The following is a 22,942-nucleotide window of genomic DNA, read 5'->3' as shown; positions in this document are numbered from 1 at the left end:
TAATGGTAAATCAATCAAAGTATTAAAAAGATAGAGAATGCCATAACTATGGAAACAGTTCTACGAAAGCGCATTTTAGGGAATAAGTACACAAATGTACATTACAAATATCCTGTTCCTTCTGCTCCTTCAGAGACTCTCATCAAATCTTTTACAATTCTATTTTTTTCCCACCAAAGGGTCAAGAATAACACTTATGCACTTCACCTTTCACCCGTGCTGCTGGTCACTTGGTTGCATGAGATGACAAGTTTACCCAAGCTCATCCCTTTATACACATTGCTAATTACCCCTGATTTCTGCTGACACCACACTTCATTAACCACAATGAAAAATTCATTCCCCAGCCTCTCTGCTCCAGGCACTTGTCTCCAGCAGCCCTCCCCATAGACAGCTGCATATTTATTCTGTATTACATTCTCCTCGTTCTTAAAAATCTATCCATCAATTAAAAAAAAAAAGAAAAAAGGGTGTTCAGGTCAGTTCAGGGAATCTGACTGGATTCCTATGGAAAGAAATTTGGATGTGTGTAAGCCTATCCTTAGTCACAATTTATTAAAACCATTGATATCTGCCCCCACACACTATGTTACTTGAAATAGCAACTCACATATTTCATTCTTTATTTGCCATTACACCTGAAAATAGCCCTAAAATACAAAGTAATCAATGTCTGAGCAAGTAAATTATGACAGTGTAATTTTATGGCCAAGGCAGGGGATGTGGATTCTAATAAAATGTTTAGTTCCACCTAATTGAGAAGGTATTCTTTTCCAAATGGCAGGTTATATTTACAGGGGTTATACTGAATAAATTCAAGAGGCCTCAGGAAAACAGTTGGGTTATTTGGTGTAACTCAAGTACTTTGCACAGCATCTAGCATATACAGACCACACAAGGAACCCAACAATTCACTTTCTCTTTTTATCCATCCATCTATCCATCTATCCACACATGCATACTTACGTGTAAGAAACAGAACAAAACCAAAGCTTACATGTACAGCCTGTAGGAAATAGATCAGTGTCGCCTTTCAGCAAGCACAGCTTACTTTTAAATATCTAGTGTTGATGCTGGTTCTTAGCAAGATACTAAAAATTAATAAGGCTCTATTCTAGTCTTCAATGAGCTAACAGTCCAGTGGGGAACCCAGACAGGGAGACACATACATTGAACATACTGAGTTAAGAGCAAAAATAACAGCACTCCTAAGATCCAGAGAATGAAGTAATATACTCTATGGAGAGGTAGCCAGAGGGGGATGCCCAGTATAAAAGGGATAGTGCCCAAGTGGGAAATGCTGAGTCTCCTGCAGAATTTGCCATGCTATTAACCCCTGGCTTTTCTGATAAATTTTCATGTATATTTACTGTTTACTTGTTGTCAGAGAGGAATTAAATCATTCAACTGATTGTGCAATAAATAGCAAAGTCACCGTATGACCAATCTCTTTTGAAGAGTGGTAGGCACAGCTGTAAGACGAAGTAGGATTCCCCTAATGTAACTAAATTCATACTTTGCGTCACTCTTTTCCACCCAAAGCTTTCTCTCTCACCCTTTTTCTTAATTTAAGGCACTTCTTCTAAGGAAAGTCTATTCTTCAGATAAACAATTCAGAATTTTCCTTAGCATTATGTACTTTTGATTCAAATGCTAAATTTGAAAGTGAGGGAATTTCTTCGTGGTCCAGAGGTTAAAACTGCATGTGTCCAATGTAAGGGGCACAAGTTTTACTGCTGGTTGGGGAACTAAGATCCCACACGTTGCACAGTATGGCCAAGAAAACATTTTTAAAATAATTGAAATTGAGTGAAATCACCAGGAGATAACAAACAATGCTACTTTTCAATGGATATAGAACTATATTTATTTAATATATTTAAAGATAAGACAAGTAAACACTAGACACTGACCCAGTACAGAGATCCAGCTAAAAGGAATACACGGCTTACAAGAATGAGCCTTCTCGGAATCCTCAGGTTGTGTTTTCCATCTTCAAAGGAAAGGTCTAATAGGATTAGTGCTAACACGAAGTAGTTATTATAATTTTAAACAAAATGGCTGCCATCTTGAAACTGTGAATTAATACTACTTAGCTTTTGGAATTGTCACTTATTTTTCTCCACATTAACAAGTTAATGGTACATCCTAAGAAAGACCTGGAATAAACTATGGCTCTAGAAGTTTACAAAGGATTCTGTTTCTTAAGAAAGAAACAGTAGAACTAGAACACCAGTTAGGAACTCCATACCCAAGCTCCGAGTGTAAAAGGGATTAACACAAAGTAAAATGAAACTGAAGCAGTTTATTCACCAGATACCAAGAACATGACTAGTAGAACCAGAAGATATTTCTAATTCATATTTTGATGAATTTTCCTTTCTTTCATCAACAAAATGAGAATTAACAACAAGGAATAACAATTTTCATTAATATAGGGCATCATTGGCACTGGTTTTATAAGTATAATCAAAGAGCATGCATCTTGTTCAGTTCAGTTCAGGGCTCAGTTGGGTCCGACTCTTTACCAACCCGTGGACTGTAACACACCAGGCTTCCCTGACCATCACCAAGTCCCAGAGTTTACTCAAACTCATGTCCATTGAGTTGGTGATGCCATCCAACTATCTCATCCTTTGTTGTCCCCTTCTCCTGCCTTCAATCAATCCCAGCATCAGGTCTTTTCAGATGAGTCAGTTCTTTGCATCAGGTGGCCTTTGCATCCAATACTTTTATTGGAGCTTCAGCTCCAACTTCAGTCCTTCCAATGAATATTCAGGACTGATATCCTTTAGAATGAACTGGTTGTATCTCCTTGCAGTCCAAGAGACTCTCAAGAGTCTTTTCCAGCACCACCGTTCAAAAGTATTAATTCTTCAGGGCTCAGCTTTCTTTATAGTCCAACTCTCACATCCACCCATGACTACTGGAAAACCATGGCCTTGACTAGATGGACCTTTGTTGGCAAAGTAAGGTCTCTGCTTTTTAATATGCTATCTAGATTGGTCATAACTTTCCTTCCAAGGAGTAGGCATCTTTTAATTTCATGGCTGGAGTCACCATCTGCAGTGATTTTGGAGCCCAAAAAAATAAAGTCTGACACTGTTTACACTGTTTCTCCATCTATATGCCATGAAGTGATGGGACCAGATGCCATGATCTTCGTTTTCTGAATGTTGAGATTTAAGCCAACTTTTTCACTCTCCTCTTTCACTTTCATCAAGAGGCTTTTTAGTTCTTTACTTTCTGCCAGAAGGGTGGTGTCATCTGCATATCTGAGGTTATTGATATTTCTCCCGGCAATCTTGATTCCAGCTTGTGCTTCATCCAGCCCAGCATTTCTCATGATGTACTCTGCATAGAAGTTAAATAAGCAGGGTGACAATATACAGCCTTGACATACTCCTTTCCTGATTTGGAACCAGTCTGTTGTTCCATGTCTAGTTCTAACTGTTGCTTCTTAACCTGCCTACAGATTTCTCAATAGGCAGGTCAGGTGGTCTGATATTCCCATTTCTTTAAGAATTTTCCACATTTTGTTGTGATCCACACAAAGGCTTTGGCATAGTCAATAAAGCAGAAATAGATGTTTTTCTGGAATTCTCTTGCTTTTTCCATGATCCAGTGGATGTTGGCAATTTGATCTCTGGTTCCTCTGCCTTTTCTAAAACCAGCTTGAACGTCTGGAAGTTCACAGTTCGTGTAGCCTGGCTTGGAGAATTTTCAGCATTACTTTACTAGCATGTGAGATGAGTGCAATTGTGTGGTAGTCTGAGCATTTTTGGCATTGCATCTTGTTAATTTTTTTAAAGAAATCGGTGATGAAATGGTTACTACATAGACAGACAACAAAGAAAATAAATGGTGTATCCAATTTTAGATTTTTTTTTTTTTTTTTTTTAGAAAGAATGTAATCTTGAAGTCAAACAAAATAGAAGACAATGCAAAGGTGGTGGGGGTAGAGAGAGAAATGTGAGCAGGTTCTAGGTTAGAAAGGGAAACCATGGACCCCATAGCTAAAACTTCAGTAAATATGCAAATAAATAAGATTCCGTGAACAAGGAGAAAGGGATTCATTTAACAGTGTAGTATGGCTCATCTGGTAAAAAGAATCTGCATGTAATACGGGAGATCTGGGTTCAGTCCCTGGGTTGGGAAGATCCCCTGGAGAAGGGAAAGGTCACCCACTCCAGTATTCTGGCCTGGAGAATCCCATGGACTACGTAGTCCATGGGGTCGCAAAGAGGTGGACACAATTGAAGAACTCTCACTTTCACTTTCATGTGCTTCAGAGGAGTTTTATTTTTAATGTAACTATGGAAGAAAAATGGTTCAAAACAGAAATGGAGAAAAGTATCACCATACCTAGCCATACATATCTGTGGACTGGTCAGGTACAAAATTGAGCAATTTGGGGAGCCAGAGGGATAAGCAATAGGTTAAGCAAGTTCCTGAGATTGAGCAGTGAATAGGCTACACATAGGGTAGGTGATCTCCATTCTGCACGTACAGAATTTTCCATACTTGATGGGTATAATGACAATCCCTGTGCTTGATCCTAAATGTATACTATTCACATGTACATAAACACATAAGCAGAAGTCCCAAGTTCATTCATATTTCTAGGCCAGAGAACTTGGAAACTGCTGGGATACATTCAAACACCAGAAATGAAGTGTGATATGACTGTCTACATTAGCCTGCAGGAGTATAAGCTTAATGAGACTTTTTTTTTTTTTCAATTTTCCCCTTCATTCTACCCAATTAGGTTCTTTCCAAGGAAGAAACTATATTACTGTAGAAATATTCAACCTTCTATTCATATAGTCTATGAATATAGACCCAGGTTTCTGGAGAGACCTTAAAATGTACAAAGGCCTTAATATAATTCAATCATTAACTTCAGACCTAGATGATGGAAGGACATTGCACCTGAAGTTTCTGAGCTTAGTTTTCCCTGGACCCTGGGAAGAATATGGACTAGCACTTCCAAGAAATAAAGCATCTTTGCTCTCTTAAGTGACACAGGCTACGGAAAACTTGAATAACATTACAAGCATTCAAGCAAACAGAAAAAGAGAGTAAGTTCCAAAGTTATCCTCCGTTAACTCAGTGTGAATCAAAGCTAAAATTAAAATAATTTATCTCTACCAAAACATATCCATATGCAACAGAAAAGGCAAATTTTATGGATATCAGTGGCAAGCTGGGAGCATATTAAAACATGATTTAAAGTCTTTTAGATTTTCTAGTAGTCAAGCTTTGTAATAAATGGCAACAGAGTAGATTCACTACCAAGTAAGGAGAGAGAATTGTAATATAAGGCAGAACTGACTTCAGACACTGGAATTGGATAGGTTGCTGTTTTATTTGAGACACAGAGGAGTGATAAATAAAAACTGAAATGAGCAGTAACACCATATATACATGTGACCTTAGATATTCCACTTCTGTCCTCATATCACCAAGCCATTTTACTTCCTAAAATATGCTAAGAATCTCTGTGCTTGCTCTGTCCACTTAACATTGGATTATATTGAATCTCTATATAATATGAGACATTTGAACTGCAAAATTTAACATTGTAACACTTGTCAGGAGGAACAGTTTTATTTGGGGCTGATAAGAAGAAACATCTACAGAGAAAATAAATTTTGTAGAAAGAAATTATTTTGTAATCCAGACAAGTACCAAAAGAAAATTGCAGAGGGTTATCAAAAATGCCCCCCTTCTCTTGCCCAAACTACCATGAATATTTCTAGACACAATCACAACCTAGAGGGGACTTTGTACAGGCCTTATATTTGAGCAGGTTACCCTGAAACCCCTTCTGCAATGAAAGATTCATATAATAGCACTCAGTAAAAAGAAGGGGGGTATAATTTATAAAATCTGTGTAGGCAAGACAAAATTTTACATACTTAATTTCTGAATACTGTAGATATTTCTTCATATGAAATCATTCATTTGTACATTATCTCAAGAGCAAGGACTTGGAAGGTTTTAGAGCAAACTGAGGCTGTTTTATGATGTGTGACGCTTGTGAACCCATGAACTGCAGCACACCAGTCTCCTCTGTCCGTGAGATTTCTGAGGCAAGAACACTGGAGTGGGTTGCTTTTTCATTCTCCAGGGATCTTCTTGACCCAGGAATTAATCCCGTGTTTCCTGCTTTCAGGAGGATTCTTTAACCACTGTGCCACGAGGGAAGCCCCGCAATATTGCGTTGGACTGTGTCAAAGACTTTTTCCTAATTTTAAACCCCTTATAAAGCCAGCATGTAATAAATTCTATTCTGATCTAAAACATTTGTGGCTGCACCATGGAAGACAACCGAATTTTCCTGCCATGTTAGTAGCTGAGTTGACCATGCAGCTTACGTTGTCTTTCAAGGTAGGGAAACTGTATCTCTCCGTACCACTGAGCGAGCAATGGCCAGCAATGGCCACTTTGGCTAATGAACTGGGAAGAAACCATGTGTGTCCCTCCTGAGCACAAGTTGAAGTCTCTGTATGGTTCCACCACACCTCTACCTTCTCTTCCACAAGACCAGTTAGCTGCTAGGTATGAACTGTTTCTGTAGCCTGGGTGCCAGATTGCATAGCAGAGTCCTAGACAAGCACAGCAAACCATATTGTGAACAACAACAAAAATAATATTCTGTTATTTTAAATCATTGAGATTTGCAGGTAGTTTGTTATTATAACATACACTGGTCTCCCCTGATGATATATAAGATGACAGGGAAGTTAGTAGAAACATATAAAAATGTTATTTTATATTCAATATCATGTTTAAAGATACTGAATATTCTTAGATTAGATTCTTACCAAATCATTTTGACATGTAATTGGTAGTTAACTAGAATTATGCTGGTCGATTTTTTGTAACTATTTAATCTTAAATTAGTAATTCAGTAACACTACACTTCATTCCATGGTTTGTGTACCATCTTCACTGATCCTTTGGATGGTAACAGAATCCAAGTATAACTTTTTCACAAACAGATGCTCTCATGAACTTTTTGTTGTGGGAATAAATTTCTTCTTTTTCTGAGCAGAATTTAGTAATATTTCAAGAAATTTCAAATACTTTGAATCGGCAATTTCAGTTTTAAGAAACAGTAGAGTCAGTAAAAACACACATAAAGCTTTATGGACAAGCATAACTTATAATATTGAAAAATAGTGAAAAGCAACCTGACTATCCAACAGTCGAAGATGAGATAAATAAATCCTGGTATATTTTAAAAATAAGTAGCCAGAATATGTCGTATGATAGAGAAGCATTTAAGACTATGGGATAAATGAATAAAAGCCTGGTATTGTAAATATAGGCACTTTTTCTCCATTCTTTATATTTATCTATGTTTTCAATGTCATCTGTTATGACTTTGTATTTTTACCATGAGGTAACATTAATTGTTCTTTGCATATTATAGAATTAAAAAAGCATGAGTGCTATAAAATCATAAAATTATATTTATATGCATACATACTTAGCAAGATATTCATAACTATTAACATTGATAGTTAACTTTTTAAATGTTGGCATGAAGTAAATGAGAAGACAACCTTTATTTTATGCCCTGTACAATTTAATACTATTTTTTATAATGCCCATATATTCATTTTTAATTTTAAAAATGTCATCAACACAGGAAAACACACACACCTCATTCTGAGCCCCGTAAAATGAATTGACTCCCATGGTTATATCCTGATGCCCTCACTGAATAGAAGGAATAGTTACTCCAACTGCTATCAGCAGTTTGAAGTTATTCTGGGTTCTGGAATTATTTTCACGTATCTACCCATTTATTTCCAAAATCAAAATGTACTACTTACACCCACGTTTCCCAGGCTCCACTCCAAAGTTTAAGCCTCAACAACAACAACAAAAATCACACACACACACAAAAGAACTCTGTCTCAAGAACACGTCTCAGAGTCACGGACTATGACAGAAAACAACTTCATGCAAAGAATCAGGTGAGACTTGGATTCTTCCTTGCTCATTCTGCCCATGCTTTGGGACTGATCAATTTTGACCCTCAGTTTCATTCATCTCTATACCAGGTAAACATTCCTTCTTCATCCTTAGGAGATCAAAGATTATGTTAGGCATATGAGGAACTGAACAAATGATATATCTAAACAAAGACGTATTTCCATTTGACTATTATAGCATAATATATTTGTATGAATGTATAATGGAAAAATTTCAGAAGGAAAAAATTTATATAGAGTTGTTCCCTTTCCTTAATGTTAAAATATTCACGATGTTTCTTTTTTCATTTGGATTTCTATTCCAGTGGAACTCACACTCTTTTCAGAAGCCAATGTGACCCATGGTTATTTATGGGTCTACAAGTTTCATAATGTATCCCAATAAAACTATTATAGCAGGAAAGAGAATTAACAAGGATAAGGGTAATTGAGTCATAATGTACAGTCTATGAAGTGAAAAATGTTTTTAATCATTAATATAGCAATAACTTAAAGGAATATAATTCTAGAGGTTCTGTGTAGGCTAAGATTTGAGTATAACAATCCCTCTTAAGACACTGAATTTTCCCTATAATATCAGTGATTATAAAAACAAGTGCATTAACAATACAGCATGTTGTTTCTGATAATATACGTACACATGGATGTCAACATTGTAAATTGGCATGAATCAATATTCAATGCCATGAAAAGCCTATACTCTCTGACCCAACAATTTATCATGAAGAACTCATTCAACGAGGAGAAAAAATACTACAGTATAATCTAAGAAAAGGAACAATTACAGTCAAGATAAATATCCCCAAAAGAAGGCACTGTTAAAAAAGATGTTGCAACTATCACACTTTGCATATTTTGTGACCATTCAAAATAATTATAAATATTAATGATATTAACATATATGATCTATCCCTATATTTGAAAGTCCAACACTGTTTTCCAAGTGACCCAATAGGTCAAACAATGTGAGATGAGACAAGATGGAGCATAAAATAAAATGACTTGTTGTGATTCAGTGATGTAGAACACCTATCTATACGCGTGCAAAGATGAGAAATGTAACAGGCTTAACCCGAAACACGGTTGTGCTAGTTGGTGGTGTTGTACATGCTTTAGTTTTCATCCAGAAAACTGCTTCGTATTTTATTTATAATTTTATAATTATAAAAGGCTGGACAGAAAGCAAAAACATAGAACTATTTTCCAGTTTATGTGTTCAGGACAAGAGACATATGAAAACCAAGAGGCAAAACGATTCTGAGGATGTAGTCCACAGCCGTTCCCCTGGACTTTATTCTTCATGGCATTCAAGCCAGTACTTTCTGTAGGATATGACATTTTACCACAGATCACATTACTTCAACAGTTACCAGTTTTAATCCACTTTTTAAAAATTATATACATTTACCTAGCATTTAGCCAATTTAACTACCAAAGCCAAGAGATTCCAAGAGCGAAGAGCTTGCAATTGACTGGGTTGAGTGATTTCAACAAGATATCTAATGTCAAGTTAGAATTCTATTTTCTCTAAACTCGCTTCAAGTGAGCTGCTAGAGAGGTGACACACGACAAGAGGCACCTAAGCCAGGTTTAGCTGTACTCTCGGCCCTTATCCTAAGCGTTTGATAGATACCTGCCTAAGCACAATCGATAAACAATTCAGAATTCCGCATTCCTAAAAGACTGAGCACCACTCTGTTTCGAGCCTAGCATGGCACAGAAGCTAAGAAACTGTGAAAACTAAGTGATCATTAATGTTCCCTACATACTCCTATAAACAGGCAAATATTTTTAAAGTTTTCGAGGGACAAAAACTACTGCTCAGGCTCGAAGGGGCAAAGGCTGCGGTACAGAAGCAGCTGTGCCTTGGCTGAGATCTTCTCTGCTTCTGAAAGATGTCCTGGTTGGCGTTCTGTGTCCCCATTTCTCACACGTGAGTTGAGCCTGGTGACAGATTGTGCTGTCCTTTTCTTGAGGCCCATGGATGGTGCAGGGGGAAGAATCTGCCTGCCAATGCAGGATACACAAGAGACACAGGTTCAATCCCTGGATTGTGAAGACCCCCTGGAGAAGGAAATGGCAACTCACTCCAGCATTCTTGCCTGCAACATGCCATGGACGAGCCTGGAGGGCTACTGTACATGAAGCTGCAAAGAGCTGAACACTACTGAACACACACACACATATTTACGGATAAGAACTGCCAAGAATAAAAAAAGGAAATTTCTGGAGAAGGAGTTTGAAACAAAAGGGATTCAGTTTACTACTGAATAAAAATTTAGATTTTTAAAATAGCAAATAAAAACACTTATGGAAAAGTATGAAATTATGTCCTTATATTTGCTTAAGTGTATGACTTAAATTTATACTGACTGATAATTCCCCAAATTCAGAAATAAGTGAAAAATATTCTCTGCATGTTTACTGTCTATTTCACAACATTAATAAAAATAAAAGTTGCTATTTTTATATTTTAAAAGTGATAAAATTTCACAAATAGGACATTATTTAAATTACATAACATTTTATAATGACAGACTTGTAGCTATATAGACCAATAAACACATTTCTCCTTAGACTTTAGTGTTCAAAGATAACAGATCCTGAAGCCTTTTTATTCCAGCCTTATCTTTTAACATTACATTTAATTATCTATGTCTACAGTGACCCAGATATATTTTTTCAATTAGAAAGCCATACCTTTGTATGAGGAACACATTTCACCACAATTAAGAAAAAATCCAGCTAACTGGTATACTAACAAGTAAGAAATGCATTTGTCTTCTGTAGCAAAGAGTCTGAGAATAGATATTCCATATTCAGCAATGTCATCAGGACCCCAGGGACTTCCCATCTTTCTATGCATCAATTTTAGTATGCAATTCTTTGTCTTTATTCTTGTTACCTCTTCACCTTGTCATCAAGATGATCTCTGAGGCTACTAATTATAGACAGGAGGAAGAGATAAAGGAAGGCAAAAAGTCTTTAACTAGTAAAACTTTTTTTTCTTTTTTAATTCCAAAAGGCATGCTGTCCAAGGATTTCTTTCTCTATTGCATTGGCCAGTGCGTCCCATGATCATACTTAAATGCATGAAAGACTAGGAAATGTGTTTTGTTTTGTTTTCTTTTTAAGCTAAACCATCATCACCTGTGATGTAAACAAAATTGTTATTTTATTGTTGATGAAGAAGAAGCAGGAATAGAAATTTGTAGTCAATACTGTAATACACAGGAAGTATCTGTCCCACTTTCCATCAATCCAAATGATTCTCTTTTCTAATACAGAAGATTCTAATAACAAAACCAAAATGAAACACAGATAATACTTTTTCTCAATTGATGTTTTAAAATTCTTTGTAGAAACAAAAGCAGTGAAATAAGTTGAGAACAGGCAATAAGAATAAGTTAAAAACAAGAACATCAAACTTTCTTATAATGCTGTGTAAGTGCAGTTATTCCCACTAAGATTACACTGCAACAAAACTTGCATAGCTTTGCTTCACCCATTTCACAACAACTGCCCTTGAAATCCACCTCGTTATTCTTAATTTCCTTACCCAGCTGAACTGCTTCAAAATGTCATAGCATCTTAGGGACTTTCTAGTAGCTGCTGTATGCAAATATTTCATAGCCTACCATGAAAAAAATCATCAGTTCTTTGTTACCTACAAGTAAAAGGAGAAACTGAACCACCAAATAAGGAGAGAAAAGTACTATGAAAAAATAATATCAATTATTGGTCCATAATAAATTTATAAACATAAAAGCATTTAAAAATGCTTTTAAATGCAAATGTCTTTGCAAATTTTAAAAAATGCAGACAGGTAGAATAGAAAATAAATCTTTATTTTAAATAATAAATATTGAATTCCTCAAATAACCTAATGATATTTGTTAAAAGGCTTGAATTTTCCAGAAAAAAAATAAACTTTTTCTTTTGAAGACAACAATTTATTTATGGGAACTTGGTAACTATCCATATGTTTGAGAAATTATGACATAAAAGCAAGATAGACTAACTTTTCTTGCACCAAGAGCAGCAGGACTGAGGGGTAATAAATATAGGAAAGCAGTTTCTGGTTCACTCAGGCAAGAATAGTGTTTTCATTAAATTCATTTGAAGATGGAACAAGTTTCCTAAGGACACAGTTACAGTCATGAGAACCCTGTTTATATTAGGTGGGATAAAAATTAATAATTTTGCCTAAAATGGTGGGACAAAGGACAAAACTGAGTAACACAGATACATGGAGCTGTGGGAGTGGAGAGTACATGATGAACTGGAATTCAGTGTTACAAATTTGAAGTCATAGAGAAACCATTTCTAACAGTTTCCTCTCAGTTTTAACTCAAGGTTAAAATTTGTGCAGGTACTTTTACTCAGTGGAGAACTTTATTAGAAACACCCAGTATGAAACTTAATGGATCACATTACATCTTAACACCCTGGAACCTTTTCCAAAATGTTTACTTATTTCACTTGATGTTTGTATTAACTTATTTGACTTCTTCCCATGAGCTCAGTTCTTTTTCTTTTTTTTCCTTGGAGAACAGATGTCACTTTTTTTTATCCTCTATGAATCCCAGGCCTTTCTCAAAAGTGAGAAATCAAACTTTTTGTTACAATCCCTGAATCACAGATTTTATCACTGTTCACTGAAATATAGCAATGATGTTCTCTGTCCAGTGACTGCAGTGCAGCATCAAATCTGATGAACAGTACTTGGGTTCTCTCCATTTCTCTTGCCTTTCCTTTTCTGAGTCCACAGATCTCCAAGGCAGAGAGTAACTTGGGGGCTTAGGAATTGCTCTTTCTTTATGAATTCCTCTATCACTTGTCCCAAAACCACACTCAGCATCACCGGTCACCCAAAGCTGACTAGGATTTCTCAGCTGTCTCAACTGATACAAAAGGTTTAATTAGTATACACCTAATTAGTAAATTTTGGTATAGATCATAATTAAAGGGCCACAATTTAAGTTAAATATTGATTTAAAAGATTTTGGATATAAAATTGATATAAAATTTTTGGATAAAATTAGAAGGTAGTAGAAACCCTCTTTTTTTTTTTTTTAACTTTATTTCATACTGGAGTACAGTCGACTAACAATGTCCTGTTAGCTTTAGGTACACAGCAAAGTGATTCAGTTACACAAGTATCTATTCTTTTTAAAATTCCATTTTCGATTTTGGTTGTTACATAACATTGAGTAGAGGTCCCCACAACAGATCATTGTTGGTTATTCATTTTAAATATAGCGGAGCATACATGTTGATCCCAAACTTCCTAACTAGTTCTTCCTCCTACGCTACCCCTTTGATAATCATAAGCTCATTGTCTAACTATATGAGTCTGTTTCTATTTTGTAAGTAAGTTCATTTCATTTATTTTTTTAGATTCTGCATATAAGTGATATCATATGACATTTGTATTTCTCTCACTGCACTCAGAATGAATATCTCTAGGTCCATCCATGCTACAAATGGCATTAATCCATTCTTTTTAATGCCCGAGTAATATTCCATTGTATATACATACCATGTCTTTATCCATACATCTGCCGATAGACATTTAACTTGCTTCCATTTCCTGCCTATGTAAACTGTACTGCAATGAACACCAGGGCGCATTTTTCTTCCTGGAGCATGGTTTTCTCCAGACATATGCCCAGGAGTTGGGCTGCTGGATCATCTGGTAGCTATTTTTAGTTTTTTAAGGGATCTCCATACTGTTCTTCACAGTGGCTATACCAATTTACATTCCCACCAACTGAATAGGAGGATTCCCTTCTCTCCATATCCTCTCCAGAATTTATTGCTTGTGGATTTTTCGATGATAGCCATTCTGGCTGGTGTGAGGTGATATTTCATTGTAGTTTTGATTCTTGTTTCTCTAATAATTAGCTATGTTGAACATCTGTTCATGTGCCTTTTGGCCATCTGCATGTCTTCTTTTGAGAAATGTCTGTTTAGGTCTTCTGCCCAATTTTTGATTGGGTTGTTTGTTTTTATGATATTAAGCTGCATGAGCTGTTTGTAAATTTTGAAGATTAATCCTCTTGGTTGCATTATTTGCAAATATTTTCTCCCATTCTGTGGGTTGTACCTTCATTTTGTCTATTGTTTCCTTTGCTGTACAAAAGATTTTGAGTTTAATTAGGTCCCTTTTATTTTTTATTTCCATTACTCTGGAAGATGAATTTAAAAAAATACTGCTGCAATTTATGTCAGAAAGTGTTTTGCCTATGTTTTCCTCTAAAAGCTTTATAGTGTCTGGTCTTACATTTAGATCTTTAGCCCATTTGAATTTATTTTTATGTACAGTGCTAAGGAGTGTTCTAATTTCATATTTTCATTAATACATGTAGCTGTCCAGTTTTCTCAGTATCATTTATTGAAAAGACTGTCTTTCTTCCATTGTACAGTCTTGGCTACTTTGCTGTAGCTTAATTGACCATAAGTGAGTGGGTTTATTTCTAGGCTTTCTATACTGTTCCATTGATCTGTATTTCTATTTCTGGGCCAGTATCAGACTGTTTTGATGAGTGTAGCTTTGTAGTAAGTGCCCTCATGGAACTTCTGGGTTAGTTGGTGGTCTCATTTCTACGACATATTGCCCATTCCTATACATCATACATTTGCCGTTGTGACTTCTGCTCCATGAACTGAGATGAACACTTGGCAGGTGTGTGGTTTTCTAAACTTATGGACTTGTTGTTGTCATTATGGGATTTAATTACCATTAAAAATGAATGATAATGTTTAAAATATTATATTTAAATATAAATTGAAGAATATATATATTAAATATAAACTGCTGAAATGTGTGTGTGAAAAAAAAAAAAAGAACTCTCATTTCTATGAAAACCAAATCAAGTGTGTTGTTGAGATTTGGTCTTGCCAAGTCTCTAAAAATGTCAAATTGACCTGAGTGGGAAAATCTCAAAAAGTGAAGAATAATTAAGGAAGTGAGATTTTAATTCAAAATGCTTTGAAAATTTTTCATTTAAAAAATGCTACCTCTAGTTTAGAGAAACTGAAAAGAGGATAAAATATTATCTTTTAGGACTGGTTTATGCAAGCACTTCCCAGGTGGCACAGTGGCAAAGAAGCCACCTGCCGATGCAGAAGGCACAAGAGTTGAGGATTTGATCCCTGGGTTGAGAAGATCCCCTGGAGGACAAAATGGTGACCCATCCCAGTACTCTTGTCAGGAAAATTCCATGAACAGAAAAGTCTGGTGGTCTACAGTCCATGGGGTCACAGAGTCGGGCACAGCTAAGCATGAATGCAAGTAATGTGTACAAGCACAATGACTCAGAACTCCAAGTGTTGTGAAGAACCTCCAGAAACGTCATGGCCCCTAGTAAGAGATTAGTGAGGAGATGCCTTTTACGCCACATGCTGAACAATTATTTCAGATAATTTCCTCATCTTTTCATTTCTTTAACTGGCCAAAAACTACTCCCACTATTATTGGATAAGAGAGTTTCTAATTAAACCACAGATCTCTTTGGACAGCCTATTTCTCCTCTATGAAAAGCTTGGAAGACAAGAACCATAAGCTTCTCTACACTTTTCATCTAGATTTCACCAATTGTTGGCAATTGCCAGTTGGGCTTTCCCAATTTTTAACTCTCCACTGTTCACTTCTACTACTTTTAGTCTATACCATTATTTTTATTTATTTCTGTTTATTTTGGGGTGATACACCCTCTGAGACTCTCATGGCAGAAAGTGAATAGGAACAAAAGAACCTCTTAATGAATGTAAGGGAGGAGAGTGAAAAGGCTGGCTTGAAATTCAACATTCAAAACCCTAAGATCATGGCATCTGGTCCCATCACTTCACGGCAAATAGAAGGGGGAAAAGTGGAAGCAGGGACAGACTTTATCTTCTTGGGCTCCAAAATCATTTCGGACAGTGGCTCAGCCAAGAAATTAAAAGACGCTTGCTCCTTGGAAGCTATGACAAAAGCTATGACAAACCTAGACAGCATATTTAAAAGCAGAATTATCACTTTGCTGATAAAGGTCTGCACAGCCAAAGCTATGGCTCTTCCAGTAGTCATATACGAATGTAAGAGCTGGACCATAAAGATGGCTGAGTGCTGAAGAGCTGATATTTTCCAAATGTAGTGCTAGAGAAGACTCTTGAGAGTCCCTTGGAAAGCAAAGAGATCAAAGCAGTCAATCCTAAATGACACTGACTCTCAATATTCATTGGAAGGACTGATGCTGAAGCTGAAGCTCCAATATTTAGGTCACCTGATGCAACCAGCTGATTCATTGGAAAAGACCTTGATGCAGGGAAAGATTTAAGGCAAAAGGAAAAAGTGATGGCAGAGGGTGAGATGGTTGGATAGCATCACTGACTCAACAGACATGAATCTGAGTCAACTCCGGGAGACAGTGGAGGACAGGGGATTCTGGAGTGCTGCAGTTCACGGGGTCGCAAAGAGTAAGGCATGACTAAGTGCCTGAACAACAACAACAAAATCTGAGACTAAGCGGCAGGCATCATGCCTTTTCACTCTTCCCCAATTCACAAAATTCAGCCAGGATCCCATGCTAGAACATACTTTCCACTTTACAACCACACTTAGGAAAACACTGTTAAATTCAACCAAAATCTATTTTAAAAGGGTTTGACAGTGGAGTGACTCAAATCTTGGAAATTAAGGAAAAAACTTAGCTTTCTCAGAGATAAACTTTGAAATAAACATATAATAGATTATAACAGAAATATTACAGCATCTACAGCAACAAATGTTTAAGAAGAAAGAAAAAGTGGACTGCAGTTTTATTGAAAACATTGATATGTCCTGGACAATAAATGTATCACTCAGAAATGAGGGAGGAAAAGCTACTCACTCATACAAGAGCAAAAGTCAGAGAGACATAAGAACCTTCCAGCAGTGCTGTTTAAGCCTGGTCTAATTAGGTCTAATTAGTGCTATCGTGATGAAGATATGGATTCCCTGGCATTTTCATTCTTATTATACAGTAGGACAAATTAAACTAAGTCAGTGAATATTCAGATCAAATGACAAATTCTGGCTTTGAACATGGAGCTCATCCAAGGACACAGACTGGTGCAACCTTCTGTTAAACAGAGGGACAAAAAAATGGAAGAGATTTCCATCCTGTTGTCAGACTAAACCTCCTATAGGGCTTTTGATGGCCTTCCCTGGTGGCTTGGTAGTAAAGAATCTGCCTGCTAATGCAGGAGACACAGGTTCGATCCCTGGATTGGGAAGATCCCCTTGAGAAGGAAATGGCAACCTTTACTCTAGTATTCGGAGAAGGCGATGGCACCCCACTCCAGTACTCTTGCCTGGAAAATCCCATGGACAGAGGAGCCTGGTGGGCTGCGGTCCATGGGGTTGCGAAGATTCGGACACGACTGAGCAACTTCCCTTTCACTTTTCACTTTCATGCATTTGAGAAGGAAATGGCAACCCACTCCAGTGTTCTTGCCTGGAGAATCCCAGGGACAGAGGAGCCTGGTGGGCTGCCGTCTATGGGGTCACACAGAGTAGGACACGATTGAAGCGACTTAGCAGCAACAGCACTCTAATATTCTTGTCTGGAGAATCCCGTGGACAGAGGAGCCTGGTGGGCTAGTCGTTGCAGCGCAAAAGAGTCAGACATGACTTAGTGACTAAACAACAATAACAATGAATTCTGAGACTGTATTTACTAGTTTTTCAAAATATGATATCACTTTCTCTACTCAAAAATCTTTAACAGCTTCCCACTGTTTAAATGAAAATGCCAAATTTTGAGCCAGATATACTAGACTGTTCATAATTTAGTCTTATCCTATATTTGAGATCTAAATCTTCAATTTGTAACCTAGAATATCACTATTACCCACTACACATTTCTTTGTTTGGTCAAATCAGGCCACTTCTGGTTCCCAAAACATCTTCTCTTTCCCTCTTCCATGCTGGTGGTCACTCCTCTTAAGAATCTGTTTGCAAAATGTTCATCTTGTCAATATTAGCACCAAGGTCACCTCAAGTCATAATGGAGACTGAGGCAAAATTAAAAAGCAATAATATTCATTTAAATCTTAATATTTTTTCCTCATTGCATTTTTGGTACTAAGTATTAATATTAATTTTTTAAAATAGTGCATTGAAATATTATTTATCTTGATTGCTGAGATTTTTGGCATCCTCTTAAATTTTGTGCTTGAGGCACTAAACTCACTTACTTCATCCTAGAAGCTTCTTCATGAAGACTTTCTGATTCCCAGAGCTAAACATACACTTTCTTTGGTCCAAAATTCCAGAGCACTTTGTTTCTCTGTCCTTAATATCCCTCAACGTTTCTACTTCTTCTATCACCGCTATTAGTTTCTAAGGTCACTGAGGGCAGAAAGCTGGTGGTATCTTGGTTTCATCCTCATCATTTTGCATTTCTCTCATGCGGATTTTGGAGAAGGAAATGGCAACCCACTCCAGTGTTCTTGCCTGGAGAATCCCAGGGACGGGGGTAACCCCAGTGGGCTGCCGTCTATGGGGTCACACAGAGTCGGACACGACTGAAGAGACTTAGCATGCAGATTTAATGTTGGAAAACTGAGAAGCAAACCATTTTACTGGCAAAATGAGAATTCTCTGTAGTTCTTTATTCTCTGCTTCTCTTAGGGAAATCTTTAGAAGGGACTCTTTAAAAATATAAAGAGTGGCAGACTCTGAGTCATTCATTCACTGGATAAATACTCACTGGGCTTGGATTACATGCCATGTGCTCTTGGGGTAGAGAGAATCCAGCAGAGAATGTGTGAGACACGATCCCTGAACTCACAGATGAAGCGTTTTAACAGGGAAAAATTCAAGAGTGAAGTGTTGTCCCTGACAGTGATGAGCACCATGAAAGAGGATGAACCAGATGTCAAGGAGGGAGGTCTACAGAAAAATTCTTTAACCTCTGAGTGGGTGAGTCTGAACAAAGTAACTGGAGAAAGGTATTACCAGGAACCAGGCTCCGAAAACCTCATGTTTTGCTGTGTCTACTCTGACAGCCTCACATATCATGCACTTATTAGGGAATGTCTGGGTAGCTGATTACCTAGGACTGCAGGGGAGCAGAAACCACCACACCAAAATGTCTCTTTGGGACTTCCCTGGTAGTTCAGTGGTTAAGAATCGCCAGTCTATGTCTGACGCAGGATACAGCATTGCTTGGGGCTGGTGCATGGGGATGACCCGGAGAGATGTTATGGGGAGGGAGGTGGGAGGGGGGTTCATGTTTGGGAACGCATGTAAGAATTAAAGATTTTAAAATTTAAAAAATAAAAAACTAAAAAAATAAAAAATAATAATTTTAGGCAAGAAAAAACTCTAGGTAATACTGAATTAGTATTAAAATATGATTAATTACACTAATAAAAATCATGTTGAGTACATGGGAAAGAAAAAAATAAATAAAAAAATAAATACTACGGCAAAAAAAAAAAAAAAAAGAATCCATCAATGCAGGGGACACAGGTTAGATCCCTGGTCAGGGAAATAAGACGCCACTTGTTGCAGGGCAACTAAGCCAGATGCCACAACTAGAGAAGGTCTGCACACTGCAATGAAGAGCCAAAAAAGTAAAAAAAAAAAAAAAAAAAAAAAAAGGCTCTTTGGCAGACTATGTCAAGCTGAAAAAAACCAAGGCCCAAAAGTGAGTGAGTGAAAGTCGCTCACTCGTGTCCGACTCTTTGTGACCCCTGGACTATACAGTCCGTGGAATTCTCCAGGCCAGAATACTGGAGTGGGTAGCCGTTCCCTCCTCCAGGGTATCTTCCCAACCCAGGGATCAAACCCAGGTCTCCCACATTGCAAGTGGATTCTTTATCAGCTGAGCCACCAGGGAAGCCCAAAAACCTCAAGAAGAAACTTTGACCTTCTTTCCTATCTACCTAAAAGTATTTAGAGGATCTTTTCCTAGAATTGAGTTCCACTAGAGATATCTGCATTTATTTACCAATATTTATCTACCAAACATTTGTCTTCTACCTCTGTGTGAATGGCCTTCCTCCTCTTTGAAGTCCCAAACCACTGCCTCTAACATCTGCTTTTGTCTTTAGCTGAAATGGTATTCAAGGTGAGGGTTTGGGCCATTTGGGTGAGTTATTCAGTTTTCCTGGGTCTCTCCCTTGTATACATGTTATTCAAATTTGTTTGATTTTCTCTTAATCTGTCTCTTGTTAATTTCTTAGACCAGCCAGAAGAGCCTAGAAGAGCAGAGAGAAATTTCATCTTCCCCAACAGTAACGAATATATTTCTTCTACAAAGAAGAAGAACCAAATACATAGGGGATTATTTTCCCTGTTCCATGGGAACTAACAAACCAACTAACAAAACCACAACCCAAGCCATTGAATATGGATAATCATAATTGTTCTTTGGTTTTGTTGATGAGAGTTACTGCAAATGTCATTCTTTCCCAATATAATATTTAAACCTATCCACAGAAAGCCAATCAACTGACCAGTTCTCTGGATGGGGGATGGCAAGGTCAAAAGGAAGGCACAGAGGGAAACTAAACTTTTCACATTGGGAACGCCACTGGTCATTGGAGAATATATATTTTGTGAACTAGATAAAAATTTTATTTTAAAAAGGAGAGATGTATCCCTCAGCTTCAATCATTTAGCATGACTGATTGTTGTTTAAGAATCAAGGCACGTCAGGAGCTTTATAAAAAATTCTTTCTTGTCGCCCATAGTGGGAGAAGTCAAGCCCCAGCACCCTCCCCCAGCCATCCCTGGTGAATGAAGCAAGTCATTAAAGAGGAATTTGAATTGAGGAGCTTTTCACGGGATTTTCTGTCAAGACTTCTAAATAGACAGCCCATGAATGGGCCCTTACTTACAAACACAGCCTTGTTGCATGTGGGCTGAGCAAACAGACACCATTGTGGGGACAGGTGGAAAAGGCACATGAATGGACAGTGCAGTTTGCCGCTGTGGGGAATCTCATTACCAACTGACTCTGCATGGCCTCTGTGTCTGGGAGAGCGGCCACCCTCCCACAAACCCTCTGCTTTTCCCACGTGCGTCTTCAAGACCAGCAACAATAGGAGGCACCATCTGAAATGCTTCTTGCCACCCCCCTCTTCTCCCCTTTATTGAAAAGACCATTGTGATTTAGAAGTTCAGACCCTCAACCTTTCTCATGGGACTCCAAAAGGTGAAATGAAAGAAAGCATATTTCCTAAATGGGAGGGCATTGCAAGGAAAGCGTTAGGCACCCTGAGGGGTCTCAGTGCTCATGTACAAGTGGAAGAGAGATGGAGGCCGTGTCCCCCCCACCCACATACAGCCCAACAGCTTTCTGTAAGAATCATGTGATCCTTATGGCCTATAGGAGACTGACGTGAGTATTCAGTGATAGGCAAGTGGACAATAGGAACTCCCCACACAGTGATCTTGAATGAACAGTATTGATATAGACAGTCATGGGAGAGAGAGCTAAAGTTGCTGTTTATCCCCGTTCACCAAAGGCAGCTTGTGACCCTCAAATAATTGTTAAATTACAGAAGTAACAGCCAAAGGCGAAATCTCAGGAGAATGCCCAGATGTGTTTTCCAGCTTTATAAGTACCTGGGGAAAGATTATAAACACCTGTTCTTTGCACCAACATGGGTACGGTAAATGAGCAGGACCCTATGAGGTCTTCCCAGAATAGACCCCCACCCGTGTCCTCTACCTGTCTTTTGTCTGTAGAAAAAGTTTAGTTAGAGAATAAAGTTAATCAGAGAAGTAAGAAAATACAGATAACACTCTCGAGCTGTGTCCTTTGAGCTGTTTTGCAGATACTGAAACTTACATTGGATGGGAGAAGTTAACTGTATCCTGCCCGGAAGCACATAGATCCCATACTAGCTGGAATCGGAAGGTTGATGATGCTGACTTCCGATGACCTCCCCACCAACGAATCAGAAGAACATCAAGAAGCTGGTCACATCCTGCTCCTCAAACTCTGTAAGATTCCTCATGACCCTCTCCCTCTCCAGGGAAGGACACACAGTCTTTAGGGCTTTAGCCCACTGTGGCACCCTTTGCCTGGCAAAGCAATAAGGCTATTTCTCTCTACTTCACCCAAAACTCTGTCTCTGAGACTTAATTCAGCACCAGTGTACTGAGGCCAAATGTTGGCAACAGTTCTAACAGAACAAGGGATCAACCTTACTTTCTGGCATATTTTTTTCCCAAGCAGTACAAGGAAAAACAATATTATAACATGACATCCTGGAGAGGGAGTTACATGCTGAGCCCAAGTCAAGTCTACTGCCGAGGTAGTTATGACAGGTCTAACTGGTGGATGAGTCCATAAAAAGTCTATTTGCATGAAAGACTGAAAAGTGGGAAATTTCCCATCAGTCCAGTGGTTAGGACCTTGCGTTTGCACTGCTGAGGGCCTGGGTTCAGCCCTGGTTAGGGAACTAGGACCCCACAAGCAGTCCTAGTTCCTACATACCACAGTCTGAAAAACAAATTAACAAACAAACAAAAAAGAATAAAAATTCCTTGAAAACAAAACTAAACAAAATGGACTCTCAGAGAAACCACCAGGAACTACAAGCTTGGAGCAATATTAAAAGGATTGGCATTTAGAGAGGAAGAGATATTCTGCATGTATGAGGGCTACTAGGATTTATCCCCAAGTCCAAACACCTCTTGTGTTCAGTCTTCAGTTTTCTGGAGTGCAAAGGGCTGTTACAACAAAACCTGAAAAAGTTGGTTCATGGAGGATATTGGGGCAAATGCATACAGAGTAGGAAACACACATAAAGCTTAAAGATACAATGTTTCCACAACGCAAACATGGGCTCCTAAGCACTGCAGGACTCAACTGGGCAGCCGGGTGGCAGGGCTACCTGGGGGATAAGGTAGCCTCATGGAAGCGGCTGTGATGGACGTGCAGTGG

This window comes from Capra hircus, chromosome 15 (assembly GCF_001704415.2).
Source record: "Capra hircus breed San Clemente chromosome 15, ASM170441v1, whole genome shotgun sequence".
Lineage (NCBI taxonomy): Eukaryota > Metazoa > Chordata > Mammalia > Artiodactyla > Bovidae > Capra > Capra hircus.
The sequence above is the reverse complement of the archived record's forward strand: the minus strand, read 5'-3'. Positions refer to the sequence as shown.